This window comes from Notamacropus eugenii, chromosome 1 (genome assembly GCF_028372415.1).
Source record: "Notamacropus eugenii isolate mMacEug1 chromosome 1, mMacEug1.pri_v2, whole genome shotgun sequence".
NCBI classification, from domain to species: Eukaryota; Metazoa; Chordata; class Mammalia; order Diprotodontia; family Macropodidae; genus Notamacropus; species Notamacropus eugenii.
Window position 1 is genome coordinate 256,668,571 of NC_092872.1, and position 14,954 is coordinate 256,683,524.

General features: G+C 41.6%; 1 long non-coding RNA gene across 1 annotated transcript in view; it reads right to left on the reverse strand.

Moving 5' to 3' along the window:
* The window catches only part of LOC140517425 (uncharacterized), a 30,573-nt gene extending 15,799 nt beyond the window's left edge, over window positions 1-14,774 (reverse strand). Inside the window, exon 1 of the long non-coding RNA XR_011971582.1 lies at window positions 14,444-14,774. This is a non-coding gene — a long non-coding RNA (uncharacterized lncRNA). The remainder of the gene's footprint in view (window positions 1-14,443) is intronic.
* Between the last annotated feature and the right edge of the window lie 180 nt (window positions 14,775-14,954).

Consider the following 14,954-nt stretch of genomic DNA (forward strand, 5'->3'; position numbering starts at 1 on the left):
AAAGACACTGGGGTGGTTTGCCATTTCTTTCTCCAGCCCATTTTACAGATGAGGAAAGTGAGGCCAACAGGGTTAAGTGACTTGCCCAGGGTCATACAATTAATAAATGTCTCAGGCCAGATTTGAACTCAGGTCTTTCTGACTCCAGGTGCAGCGCTCTGTCCATTGTGCCATCTAGCTGCCCTGTATCCTTTTGCAAAGATACACATTACAAAGAGATAAATTTAGGTTTAACATCCGGAAAAAACCTCCCATCAATTAAAGTTGCCTCAAGGTGAAGTGAGATACCTTGAGAGTGATGGGTTCCACTTCCCTGGAGGCTGTAAACAGATGACTTAATGGATGCTGGGGATGACAACTTTTCAAGTATGTCACAATAGGAGTCACAATATGGTTCAAACTAGATGGATGCTGAGTTCCCTGCCATCTCTGTGACCCCATCATGAACTGCAGAACAGATTCTGACACATTTCTTTGAGATTTGGGGTGTGTGGGGGGGGGTTGAGAGGGGTGTGTGCCAAAAACTACCTGCTGACTCTTAGAGAACTGGACGCACAGGGATGCCTTTTTGCTGTTCTCCTTCTTGTTACAAATTTCTTTGTAGCGAACACAGGTATCAGAGAACAGATTGTTGCTCTTTCTGTGATCTAGAGCTGTCATCTCATCAGCTCTAAAAGCTCTGCTTTCAAAGTACATCATCCATCATGCACGAAGAATGATGTTTCAAGAGTCGTTATTTCTGTCAGTTCAGCTTTTCCCTTTCCCAACACAGATCATCATCCCTCCGCTCCTTAGCAGACAGTTGAATGGGCAGCTGTGGCTAGAAATGTCCTTCGCTAGGTGGAGAGGAGCCTCTCCATTTATTTAGCTAAGTTTGGTCCTTGGATGGCAGACCCACTAAGTCAGGATCCTCAGTATCACCCCTTCCTACAAGAAGGAATCCAAAGAAGTTATGGGGGAGGATGAATAATGATGGATCATAATCACATAGTTCTTTAGAGTTATATCACCCTGTCCTCCTACTGTGGCCATCCATTGCTCTCATGGGTCTGTGGTACTCAAGGGGTAATTGTTTATCTCATTTCATAGCTTATGAGCCCCCATTTCCTTCAGAGCTAACCCCTACCTGACCAAGCCCAAGGCAATCACCTGACACCACAGGAAAACAAGGGGTCGCATCCTTAAAATACAAGGTAGGATTCCAGATCTAGAGCTGGAATACCTTTAAGTCTAACCCCCTTCGTTTAAAGAGGAGGAAACAGAGGCTGAGAGAGGGGAAGGGACTTGCCCAAGGCCACCCCAGGTAGCAGGCACTTCAGTCCTCCAGCTCAAAAGCCAGTTCAGTGAGCACTCACACCACCTGTCATCTCTCTACCCAGGACTCCCTGAAGAAGGTGGGACCTCTGCTCCTTAATAATTCACCATAGGATTATCCTGCCACCTCTGCAGTGGGGCAAGAGCAGCAGAGGTGAGGTTAGTTTGGTTGCCCTGGGTTTCTTGGCATAGCACTCACCACAGAGCATGGGCAGGGGATCTGGGGAAGGGGGTGAAGAATGTCATTGTTATTGTTTCCTTACTGAGCAGCTAGGCAGAATGCCAGGGACTCCCTCTAACTCATCATTTCATTCCCCTCTTCTTTCTGGCTCTTTCACTCTATCTCCCAGTCTGTGTCTCATCCCACACAAGCTTTCTCTTCTCTTTCCAAACAAGATGTGCCAAAAGCTGCTGAGCTAATGCATGAAATGTAGTTTCCAAAGAAAACATAGGGTGGGTGTGTTCAGCTCTATTTCTTGCAAAATTTACAAAAAAACTATAGGTTAGGTGTCACAAGCATTATTATCCCCATTTCATAGAGCGGGAAACTGAGACTCAGAAAATTTAAGATGGAGTCCATGGCTACTAAGTGACACAATCCAGATTCAAACCCAGACCTTTCACCTCCCAGTTCAGCAATCCTTCTACTACATTGCAGGGACCAATGTCTCCGTCTTTTTATCCTTTAACAGATTCTTGCTTCATAGCACCAAAACACAAGGTACCAATGGTGGCCAAGGTCAAAGCTGTGCAGCCTTCTGTTACAAAGACAGTTACAAAAACCATGGAAATAAAGGGGAATTAATTTTCAGTCAAGCAGAATAATACATAAATCCCAAATATTGCTTATAATAAAGGATGTGCTGTCAAATTAAGCACAGGGTGATGACTCATTTTCTAGTCATTTTTATAGATTGAATATTAAGTCAACAAAAGTTTTATCAACATTAAAGCAGCTATTCTGTATTCTTTTGTACTCTATGGATGCAAAGATGAAAACCTGTATACTCCCTGCCAGGTCAAGAAGCTCAAGACCTAATATAATTTTAACAACAAAGTATAAGGAGACATCAAGGTTTTCTACATGCTAGAATATAGCTCATAAGCTAAAGTGTGTTTTTTCTGGTAGATATAATCAATAAAGGCATTAATATGAGCCAGAAGGAGGGAGGGTAAATCACTTTACCTTCCTCAATTAATTTTTAGTCTTGTTCAGATACATTTGCATGTCATTCTGTGAAAAATCTTTTAATGAGCCTTTATAGTACCAGTCTCAACATAATTCTTGTGGGTTTTGTTGGTCAGTATTTGAAAAGAGTTTGAGAGGAAGCTTCATTACAGGTTAAACAGGAATTACAAGGAATTTTTTAACCTTAAGTTCAATAATTGCCTTGGACAATGGACTCGTAATCAATACTAGGCCCAGGCAGTCAAAAGAACAGACATAATCTTAGAGTAGGGGTCACTCTGGCTAGTTTTTATTTGATTGCCCTTAGCTAGTCGTGAGCTTTGAAGTTGTGCACTAAAAGATCTCAGCCTGTTCTTGTCAGGGAGAAGCTTTCTAGCCATTGCATCACAATAGATGTGAGAGTCAACAGAAGATCACGAGGAACCGAAGCCTATGAGGGGGCTGGGATGAGGGGGCTGGGATGAGGGGGAAGATATGTGACACCCCAAAGAGAACAACAGAAACCAGTGTGATAACATCACCAGAAAATATAGCCAGCTTCGTAGTGCTGAAATTGTGTCACCCTGGCTACGTATGTAATCTGGCCACCCTGGTCACAGTTTCCCATCAAGTCTCTTTACATGCATGTTCCCTAACCACACTTGTTACCTATGTGTGCACCTTCCTTATAGATTACCTGATCATATATATTCTCTGAGTGTGTAACTTTTTCATAGAATGTACCCCATGTATACACAAAGAATAACATTTTCTTACTACTTTATTATGTTGTGTAATTATGTATCTTTTGTTTTGAGCTGATGTGTTCCCTGACTGGCTGTTAAAAACTATGGTTTTGAATGATTGTTCTTCCACAGTATGCCTCCAACACTGGAATAGCTTTTCTGGGGGCTCACACAAGAAGGGCTACCCTAGGTTCTATCAAGGTAAGGAGACATTTGGTTATTTTTTCTCCATAGACATACTGGAACATGCGCAGCATATTCTTTATCTTAGTTGCCTTAGAGCTCCAGTTGAAATCCTATTCATTCAAGCTGCCAACTGCACTAGAGTATTAGTGCAGAATCTCAACCTTTTTGGCATCCTGGTCCCCTTTGGATCTCTTCTCAGAATCATGTTTTTAAATGAATAAAATATGTATAAAATCAATTCTATTGAAATGCAGCTATTGAAAAAAAAAATCAAGGTCATGTACCTCAGGTACATAATCCTTGCTGGACTCTCTTCCTTGGTCCAGTACTTTTCTCTCTTTCTTTCATTCCCTTTGTTCTTCTGGGTTCTACCCTACTTTCTCCCTTCTCTCCACAGTACTCATGTCAATAACCTATTGACCACCAGAGAGGACCCTTGCCCACCTGAAGCTGAGACCCTGAGAAGAAGCTTTATAGCCAGGGTGGGATTGGGAGTGTATGTGAGTGTGAGTGTGTGTGTGTGTGTGTGTGTGATGCTGGGAAAGTGCAGGAAGCTTTATACACAGTCAGTCCATCAGGAAACAACTGACTTGTGTTTGTCCATCTCCTGCCATAAAGGCCCTAAATGAGTGTAATTGGCTGAATGTCATAAATGGGAATCACAGGAAATGGAGAACTTTCAGTGTTCAGAAATAGATAGTAAGGAGGAGGGGGGCTTTTGCTCATAATGTCCCTTCTGTCCAGTATATTTAATTTAGGGAATCTTATTCTTTAAAAAAGAAATTGCTTTAGAAACATTTCTTGGAAGTGACTATTTATAGACTACTAAGAGCAGAGGTGGCTGATTATACACTATTGGCTTAAACTAAGAAGAATGCAAACTTTCTCCCAGGTGGCTAAACTTTACTGTGCCTGGGTTTCCTCATCTGTTAATGGGGTGATTGCAACAGACCTGAGACTTCTAAACCTTTTGTGATCATACATTCCTATCAGTAAGAAACTCTGGAGCATGTATATCTAATATATGCTATATTTATTTATAAATCATAGACATGTATCACTGCACTAATATATTGAGTATGTTGTAAAATGGACAAAAATGGATATTAAAAAGGATAAGGATCAAATAAATGACATATTAAAGGTATTTAATGATAAAAATCTTTTGCTTTCACTAAAATACTATTTATTAATATTTTAGTGAGAACAATATGATTGAATATGCTTCATGATTTTTTAAAATCCCTGTGTAGGCAAATAAAAAGGGCAGACTTGTAAATAATAATTGTGTTGCACACATAGGCTCTGGTGGGCAATTATCCTAACACACACTTGTACTGGCAGGTAAGGTCTCTAGAGCAAAGTTACAGCTCATTTCAGAGTTCTAGCAACATCCCTGAGGAGGTAGGGTGTCATTCTACTATTATCACCCATGCATCCTCCATCCAGTGTGTACCTCCCCCAGATCATCACCAATTAATATTTACTCAACATCATTTAACCAGAGGTTAGTGCCTCCATTTTATTTTGACTAGTTGATATCTTCTTGATATCACTGATAACCAATTAACACCAATTAGCTTTTACAAAGGGTTATTTCCTGAAAAGATATAGCAAGCACCAAAGTACATAGATATCCTAAAGCTAGGGAACACTTTTCCCTTTATACCTCAGCCCCTGTGATGTGTGAGCTCAAATTTAAAGTGGTTGCTACAAAATATTCTTCACATCAAGGTGACTTATGGGTATCACATCACAGATGGACAGATTGCTCCCTTGTTTGCAGCTCCCAGTGTCTCACTGGGGAGATTCAAAGCTGGTCTAGGGCCAAGCAGGTTGCTCCTCAGGGCAAGCGTCTTGCTGATCTCAGCTGCTGGCAAACTCGGGTAGGGACTCCAGTTCCTATAACTCTGTAGCTTTTCTAACCTTGCAAAGCTGACTAGATAGCCTAGATCTGATTCTTACCCTCATCACTGAAGAGCAGAAAGGAATGAGCCGTAGGATAAACGGAAAAGCAGGGTGCCATGCATTCATGGCTCCGTGGGGACCCAGGAGGGAGATAAGGCAGCCAGCAGCAGGGCCTACTGCCTTAGAGCAGTTCTTGCTCATCCAAAAACCTTCAGGGAAGAGACAGAAGCCTTTTGTAATCTCAATTCTGACTCAGCAGCTAATTAAAAGGCTTTTCTTCACCATGCAGTAAGCAGCCAGGAAATAATCACAAAATACCAGTAAAGGTTGCAAAGTGGAAGGCAGGGTCCCTCCATCCTGTGTTCTGACACTTCTGGGAGCAGATTTTCAAATCTCCATGTGGGCTGGCACCAGGTAAAGCATCTCCAATATTCCCCAAGGACTATGTTCTGCCTGGCTATGTCCCATCTTATACCAATAATTAATAATAACAGAAATAGTTACCATTTATACATCACCTAATATGTGACAGGCACTATACTAAGTACTTTAATTATCTCATTTGATCCTCACAAAAACCAGAGACATAGGCCCATTTTACAGAAAAGGAAACTGAAGCAAACAGAAGTTGTGACTTGCTCTGGGTTACGTTCACGTCTGAGGCTGGATATGAATTCAGGTCTTCCTGACTCCAGGCCCTGTGCTCTATTCACTGAACCATTTAGCTGCCTCTAATAATCCATTAATTTAGCTAATATAGTTAAGTTAATTCATCAAGCAAACAAATTAATTTTTTAGATGCTTTTTTATGAAAAGATATAAAATACAACCACATAATGATCATTGAACCCAACAAGTTTTCAACAGGAGCAATGTTTCTCTGAGTGCACATATTTACCACACACAATACAAAAGCAACTGATTTCAACTAAGAGGCAAGTCTTCCGTACAGGATAAAGCCATTTTACTTTCTTTATGTGGTTCTCCTTAGTAGATAGCATTAAACCTTAATTTCCTATTCAGTTGTATTTTTATGATTGTAAAGAACAGCACGAAGTCCAGGTGGTTGGACCACAGAGTGAAGGAAGGGGAGGAACGTCTAACAAGGCAGAAAGTGTGGACTAGGACCAGGTTGAGAAGAGTTTTCAATGTTAGACAGTGGAGTTTATACTTGATTTTTGTAGTAATAGGGGATTAGAGGAGTTTATTGAATGAAGGAGCAACATGGGCTATTTCGTGCTTCTTGAAAATCATTTTGGGAGCATTGTGGAGCTTTCTGAGGCAGGGAGACCGATTAGGAGATCATGGAAATAGGTGAAAAGGCATGAAAACCTGAACTAGGGTGGCGTGTGTGTGTGCGCACGCGCGCATGTGTGTCTATGTATGTGTGTGAAGGGGAAGGGACAAATCTGAAAAAGGTTGTGGGAAATGAATCAACTTCAACACCATTTGGCCATTGCTTGGATATGTGAGGTGAGTGGAAGTGAGACATCTAGGATTACACTGACACTGTATACCTGAGTGACTGCAAGCATGATAGTACCCTTGACAGAAATAGGGAAGTTAGGAAGACGGAGGCTTTGACGGAAAGAAAAGACTGAGATCCATGATGGAATCTTAACTGTCCATTCCTGCTCTTCCTGTGTGACACCCTTCCACCCTAAAGGAAATCACGGTGTGTGTGTGTGTGTGTGTGTGTGTGTGTGTGTGTGTGTGTGTGTGTGTGTGCTTGTGAGGGGGTAGGGTGGTAGAGGGGGTGACTCTTATCATAGGTCACTATCCCAGATCTGCTCTCCCACCTCAGGTCAGGGATGGGACGGGGATGAATATTTGGGGGATGGTGAGTAGGTGGGAATGTTCCCAATGGTCACTGGATAGCTGCTATTGTGGGTGCCCTGGCTTTGCTGAGGTGATGACACTCACTTCATGTACAGTGTGTTGGACTTCTAGTTAGGAAGATCTGGGTTCACATTCTGCCATGACACTTACTAGGGTGGTGACCTTTACTTCTTTGAGTCTCAGTTTCCTCATCTGTAAAATGGGAATGGGTAGCAATGAATTCTGAATTCAGGGTTGTTATAAGGCTCAGATGAGATAAGGTTACGTAACGTGCTTCATAAACTTTAAAATGTAAATATCAGTAACAATTTACTCAATTAGATAACTGAATTATTTCTCCCCAGTTCCTTTCTCCTGTTCCCTCTAACATTTTGAACTTTCAATTCAATTCAACAAATATTAATTAGACACCTACTATGTGTAAGGCAAAGAAGGAATATAATATACAGAGGTAATATGGTACAGTAGGGAAAGTTTTAGGTTTGAAGTCAAAAAGACCTGGGTTCAAATTCTACTTTGGGAACTACTTTTGAGACCCTGAACAAATCACTGAAACAACTTCCTAGGTCTTTTCCCTAAGTCACATGCTGGCATTTGCACACCATATTGCAATTCTTTATGGGAGTGTACTGCCATATGTGTAAGACACTACGCTAAGTGGATACAAGTCAAATTAAGTCAACAAGCATTTATTAAGCAATTTCTGTGTGCCAGGAACTGTTAAAGGACAGGCATACTAACACAAGCAGAAAGAAAGACCGTTGCTGCCCTCAAAGAGCTTATTCTAACAGGGGAGACATAAAAGGAAACTGAAGAGGGAGGGAGAAGGGGTACCAGCCTCAGAACAATGTAGAAAAAGTCCAGAGTAAGGAGGGCAGCCTAGAAAAGGTGTAGACATGGCTGGCCCTGGGTATCCTACTTTACATGGACGTTGTAGGAGGGACTGATCACTTAAAGGGTCCATCGGGGAGAAGGGTGCTTCCAGTGTAAGAAGTCTAGAAGCAGAGTGAGTTTTGGGGACCGAGTTTTCAGTGGCATGGCAGAGAAAATCTGGAGTCAGGAGTGCAGCCTGGTGAGGAAGGAAACACAAAAAACTGCCCACAAGGAATTCATGTTTTACAGGCTCAGTTCAGATTTATTTACTTTACCCATTTCTCAAAGCTAATGAGCATTAATAGCTCCTCAGGTTGGGAGATGCTGAGGCCTATAACATATAAGTCCTCTTTTTTCTTCCTGGTCCAGTTTTCTCCTTTTGTTTGTAGGTTTTAAACTCTTCCCCTCATGATTTGTTTAACTGAAGATGTATTTAGTGAGAAAACTGGAATCATGGGATTTTAGCATTTAGAGCTAGAAGGAATCTTGGAGATTGTCTGGTTCAAGAATCCTGAGATCTAGCAGCAGTCTGGTCATTTACTGTGTAGATTCATGATATCTATACCACATAGTTATTGCTCATGTTTGTGAAACCCCATTCATTGTAAACGGCATCTTGCCCAACATAGAAACGTAGGGTAGGGCAATCTAGGCTTTTCCCCAGGGCACTGAAATTTGGAAGGTGTAAACATTTAATATAGGTTCTCTTTCAGCATCATTGACAACACTATAGTAACTAATACTCTTTCTCATTCAATTGAATTTGTTTGAATGATTATTTGTAACTGAATCTCTTAATCACTTTAATGTGACTGAATATGCTTCATTATTTTTGAAAAATCCCTGTGTATATCCTGGGGGATAGGATAGACTTATAGATAATAATTATTTTTACTTCATGAATTATAAGTCAATATGAGGGTGGGATTTGGGTTGCTTGCCCTAGGTACTTTCCCTCCTACTAGGAGCCAAAACTGCTAGTTATGGCAAACACAAAACTAGGAAGACATTCTCTATTCACCATAGCTTTGAAAGCACCGCCATAACCTCTAGGACAAATAAAGGATGTTAAATTGAGACACTGTGCCTGGTTGTGGCACTAAGGACTGCATCCTATCACTGCCACCAACAGCTTCACCTTGATCACTTCCCTATGGAATCAGTCACAGCAGGTCAAGCTCTTCATTCCTGTATCTTCAATGGAAACTTTCTGCAGTTGGGAAAATCACCATAGTGATTCTTGTTTCTTGAGCTTATATGAGTCTTTTTTTAGATTTTCAGGTTTCAAAACCATGCCTACTGCTCTGATCAAGGGTAGATAGATACTGCTAGACTCCTTTAGCTGAGTGCAGAGTCTTGAAGTCAAGAGAATCTTTCATTTTTGCCTTTTTTCTTTTCTGCTCTGGGTATCTACAAATATGGAACACCACACCCACCAGAGAATCAACATTGTAGGAGACTTCAAAGACAATGGAATATGTTGGTGAGAGTCTCCACGGATGAATCATGGGGAAAATGGGCACCAGAGTTACTCAGCATGGGAAGGTGGAAGGGGCTATGATTTGTTCCAAAGGAAGAGGAGCCCATATCAATGAGATCATTACTAGGCTGAAGTGCGTCAGGGACATTCAGCTCCCCTCCAAGTCTCTGATGTCCTGAGAGGTCTCCAAAGGAACATGTCATTGGAACAAGGCTGACACTGATAGCGGGTGGAGCAAGATGATATATGCGTCACTGACCATGGAGTTGTTTATTTTATGAAATTTTATTTTTTTGATATCTTTTATTAAGGTAAATTTTTATTGATATCATTAAGGTAAATTTTTATTCACAGCATTTGTTTTTACCAGCATTTCCCACTGTATTTCCCTGCACAGAGCAATTCCTTATAAGAAAAATCTGAAGAGGAAAAAATGACATTTGAGCCCAAGAAGTCACCATCTTTATATAAAGGTGGACATTCTATACAAGGTTTTACACTCGTGGCCCCCTACATCTGCAGAGAAGCACACATGTTTTGTTAGTGTTCTTTCCTTTCCTCTTTTTGTAGGTATATGCACATTGTTTTCCCAGGTCTGCTTACCTTACTTCACATCAGCTCATGTGTCTTCACATGCTTCTCTGTACTCGTTATCATTTATGTTCCACAACTTGTTTAACCATTACCTAATCAATGGGCATATAACTACGAGTTCTCTGGTATTGAATAAAGTGCCGCTGTAAATACTTTGGGTGTATATGGGGACTTTTTGTCATTGACGTCCCTGAGGTATATCCCTAGTAGGAGAGTCTGTGGGTGGTAGGGAATTTTGAAGGTGAGGCTGAGTTGACAGGGGAGAAACAGGGATAAGGATAACACAGGCATCCTGCTGGACCTCAGATGGCACTGGTCCTAGAATCCTGGAAGCATCAACACTTCCTAGGGAAGTCAGGCCTTCTAGGACTGATAGGGGCTTGAGCTATGGAGGTGAATGGTCCATACCACCCACAGGGAGAATGAAAAGAGACTTCAAAGTGCCATCAGGGAAGGAAGGTAGGTAGACCATAGTGAAGGAGAAGGGGGCTTCTCAGACTTAAGCCACAACACATGCTGAAAAGGTAGATTGTGTCTCCCAATGTCTCATGCTTCAGGTGGGGATGTTTTGGACTAGATACTGTACCAACACAACCAGGCTTCTTCCCTACCTTCAGGGGATTGAATGACAGGTGCAAGCTATGTTATATGCTGTTAATATTTTTGCTTTGACAAATTAACATTTGTTAATTTCATTAGATTGTATGTTTAAGCTATGACTTTGTATGAAGGGAGATAGATTAGTAGAAGGCAAAGAAAGGGGCAAGGCCAGGTTGGTGGAGATCCAATCAGAGAATGAATAAGTCATACTCTATGAGAGTTAAAAAAAAAGAATCTACAGGTCACAGTGGTATATAAGGACAGGCTGGCTGAGCAATAATTTAGCCTTATGTCCCAAGGGTATGCTTTGACAGTATCCACAGTTCTATCCTTTTTTTTTCTTTAATCACTGTATCAGTAGCAATAATAACTGTTCACACTTAAACACAGCTACTATCTCTTCGAAGATCCATGTAAAATTTTTTGGCTCTCCCTTCGTACCAGAGAAGAAATCTGAATTATTATGGTATTAAAAGATGAAATATGCTGATATTATACAATACTACACCTATGTTTTATGCATTTCTGAGTTTGAACTCAGGGCTTCTTGACTACAAGTTAATGTGCTTTCTAGGAGGCTACGCTTCTCTCATAAGTAAATGGACCTAGCAGTCATTTTTCCTCTTGTCTTGCCCTCTTGCCTCCTAAATGCCCACATATGCCTGGTGAAATCTTTCTCCTCCTTGAAGCTGTCATCCCCTCCATATTACCCCCAGCTAGGAGTAATCTGTTTGTTCCTGAGTTTTTTTATAGCATTTTCTTGTTTCTTAGCTACATTCTGCCTTGCATCATACTTAGTCCCCTTTTATTCTGTAAGCTCCTTTGCACAAGGACTATTTTTGAACACAGTAGGTGCTTAATAACTGTTTGAATTGGATAGAAATGTAACTCTGCCAGGAGCTTGGGAGGTATCTGTGGATAATTTTGCTAATGCTCACCCTAGAACAGTAGGTCTTAAAGTGTGGTTTGGGGACTCCTGAGGCTCAAGAGCCTTTTACCTTTTAGAGGGTCCTCAGGGTCAAATTAATTTTCATAATAACACTAAGATATTTCCATTTCTAATACAGTAAATATCAGTAGTTTTAATCTGTACAGACAAAAGCTTGAAGGGGAGGGTCCTCAATAATTTTGATGAGCTTAGGGAGGTTTTGAGGCCAGTCACTTAGCTGTCCAACACAATCTCTTGTTGCGCTGACTACTTAAAAAAGATCCAAAGCTAAATACATTTCATATCCTCCAGGTAAAGCCACAATGGTTCTTTGATTCCCGTAGGCAAAGTTTTTGCAGGACACTGTATTCCTTCCACTGAGATCAAAAGGTTGACCCAGATGGTTCCTAAGTTCCCCTCAGTCCCAAACCCTATGGTCTCTTTCCTAGGTAGTTACAGTGCCTTCCTTGTTTGTGGTCCTGACATGTGGTTTCATCAGAATTCCTCCTGTGGAAACTCCCTGAACTTAAAGACACAGGTTGGCAATTGGTGTGTAATTTATGACCTTATAAAACCATCGCTATTTGCTGATGATGTGATATACTTGGAAATTCCTAGGGAATCAGCAGAGATATTAATTGGTACAGTTAATGGCTTCAGCGAAGTTGCAGGCCATAAAATAAATCCTCAAAAATCACCAGCATTTCTATGTAATATTAACAAAACAAGAAGAAGTAATAGAAAGGGAAATTTCATTTCAAATAACTACAAAAATGTGCACAAAATTATTGAAATCAAATTTCTAAAAAACACAAAAGACATATAAATTTAATTACAAAGCGTTCCTCAAAGAAATAAAGAACACCTTAAACAGCTGGAGGAACAGTCAACGTTCATGGCTATACTCTGCTAATATAATAAAAATGGCAATGCTACCAAAATTAATTTACACTTTTAATGCTATGCCAAGTAAATTACCAAGGGAGTGTTTCACAGAACTTGATAAAATCAAAGCAAAATTCATTTGGAAAAACAAAAGATCTCAGGGGAAATGATGAAAAGAAGTAACGATGAAGAAGGAACAGCACATGAGATCTCAAACTATATTACAAAAAAGCAGTCCAAAACCATCTGGTATTGGTTAAAAAATAGAGAAACAGATCAATGGAACACACCAGAAAAAGAAGATTCAAAAACAATAGAACTCAATAACCCAGCGTCTGACAAACGAAAACATAAATTACCTAGGGGAATTTGATCACACACACACTCATACCACCCCTAGAGATATTTGACTAAAAACTGCTGGAAAACTGGAAATCAGTCTGGCAGAAATTAGACTTAGATCAACATCTTATAACACACTCCACAACATGTTCTATATGAATACACAACCTTAATAGTCATTATTATACTATTAAGAAAATAAGAAGAGAAACAGATCGCATATCTCTCACAGCTATAGGTAGGAGACATGCTTAACCAAACAAGAGAAAGAAAAAGATTATTTTATCTTTATAGTTTCATTGTATCTTTGATTACATGAAAATGAAAAGTTTCTACACAGACAAAATTAACACACTGAGGACAAGAAGGGAAGTGGCTGAATTAGAAAAATATCTTTGTATCAGATTTCTCTGATAAAGGTTTGGTATCCAAGATTTATGAACTATAAATCCATGTAGCTAATAGCCATTCTCTAATACTAATCAAAGGAAATGAAGAAACAGTTCTCACCAATATTCACAACTCTATGAAGAATGCTCCAAATGCAAACCAAAACAACTCTGACCTCTCACCTCACATTCTGGAAACAGGCAAAAATGACAACAGTCAATGCTGGAGGGGTTGTGGGCTTATAAGAACACTAAGACACGCTTGGTGAAGCTGAGAAATGGTAGAATCCTTTTTGAAAGTAATTTGGAATTGGAGACTCCATACCTGGGTTTATACTCCAAGGAAGCCATTGATAAGAAGAAAATCCCTACACACACCAAAATATTTATAGCAGCACTTTTTAAGACAGCAAAGCATTGGAAACAAAAACATGCTTCAGTTGGGGGGTGGCTAAATGACTTGTGGTACATGAATGTAATGGAATATTCACTGCATGGTAAGAGCTAATGTGTGTGAATACAGAGAAGCTTGGAAAGATCTCCATGAACGGATGCAAAGTGAAGGAAACCCTGGAAAAGCACACACACGATCAAAAGGACCCGTCACCAAGTCAGAAAGCCCCAACACAATTCAAATGAAGAACTGCGACAGGCACCTCAGGGGGGCGCGTGTTTGGGGACTTTTAAAAGGCAATGATTTGTGGGGATGTTTTTTAAAAAATTTGTTTTAAATAATATATTTTTTATATGATTCTCTTGGAAAAGGAGAGGAAGGGGCACTGGGGGAAATTAGGATGGTGTAAAAAAGCAGGACATTAATGACAACTTATTTAAAACTAATCCCCCTTGTGGAGAGCGGCTGGCCTGGGCACACGTGTGTTCCCGGCGTCCTTCCTCATCCACAGGAAGGGCCACAACTGCACAGGACCGGGGCTTTTCTCGGACTCCTAAGTGTGAGCTCTGACCGCCGCTGCTGTTCTGGAGCGGCCTCAGGCCTGGGTTCCAGTCCTGCTCCTGACACCCGCGGGCCTCATGGGGCCCACACGCCCCCCCCAAGATCCCCAGATCTAACACATAAATACAAATACAGCACAACAGGGAGAGTGTCAATGTGTGGGGGACCAGGGGCCCCGTCTCCACAGGGGGCCGACACCTCCGCTCCGGTGACACGGGTGGAGGGAGGTTCCTCACCTGGAAGCTCCCGCCCATCCCATGTCCCTTCCTGGAGACACGTGGACCAAGGCGGGAAGGGGGGGAAGGAAGGAGCAGGTATGAAGCGCCTTCTCTAAGTATCGTCTTTGAGGGGGCTGAGCGGGCCGCCCCGACCTGTGCCTCAGTTTCTTCCTCTGTCCAATAGGATCTCCGGATCCCTTGCTGCTGTAGCGCCCCAGGGGCTTGTGGGAAGACGGGGCCAGCACGTCTAAAGTGGTCGACCCAACCTCTCCGTGAAGGGAAGGGGGTTGCCCTTCTCTCAGACCGCCGACGTCTCCCAGCCTACTCTCCCCAACCCCCCGGCCCCGAGAGCTCCGCCTTCTCCCTGCCTCCGTCCCAGAGAGCGTCCAATCAGCGCCTTAATCCTGCCCCACCCGCAGGTCGGTCACCCAGTCAGCTTTAGGTCAGGACCCAATCAGCGCTAGACCCGGCCCCTCGCTCCCATCTCCACAGACACAGACCAATCAGAGATTCAGTCCCTCCTCTCTCC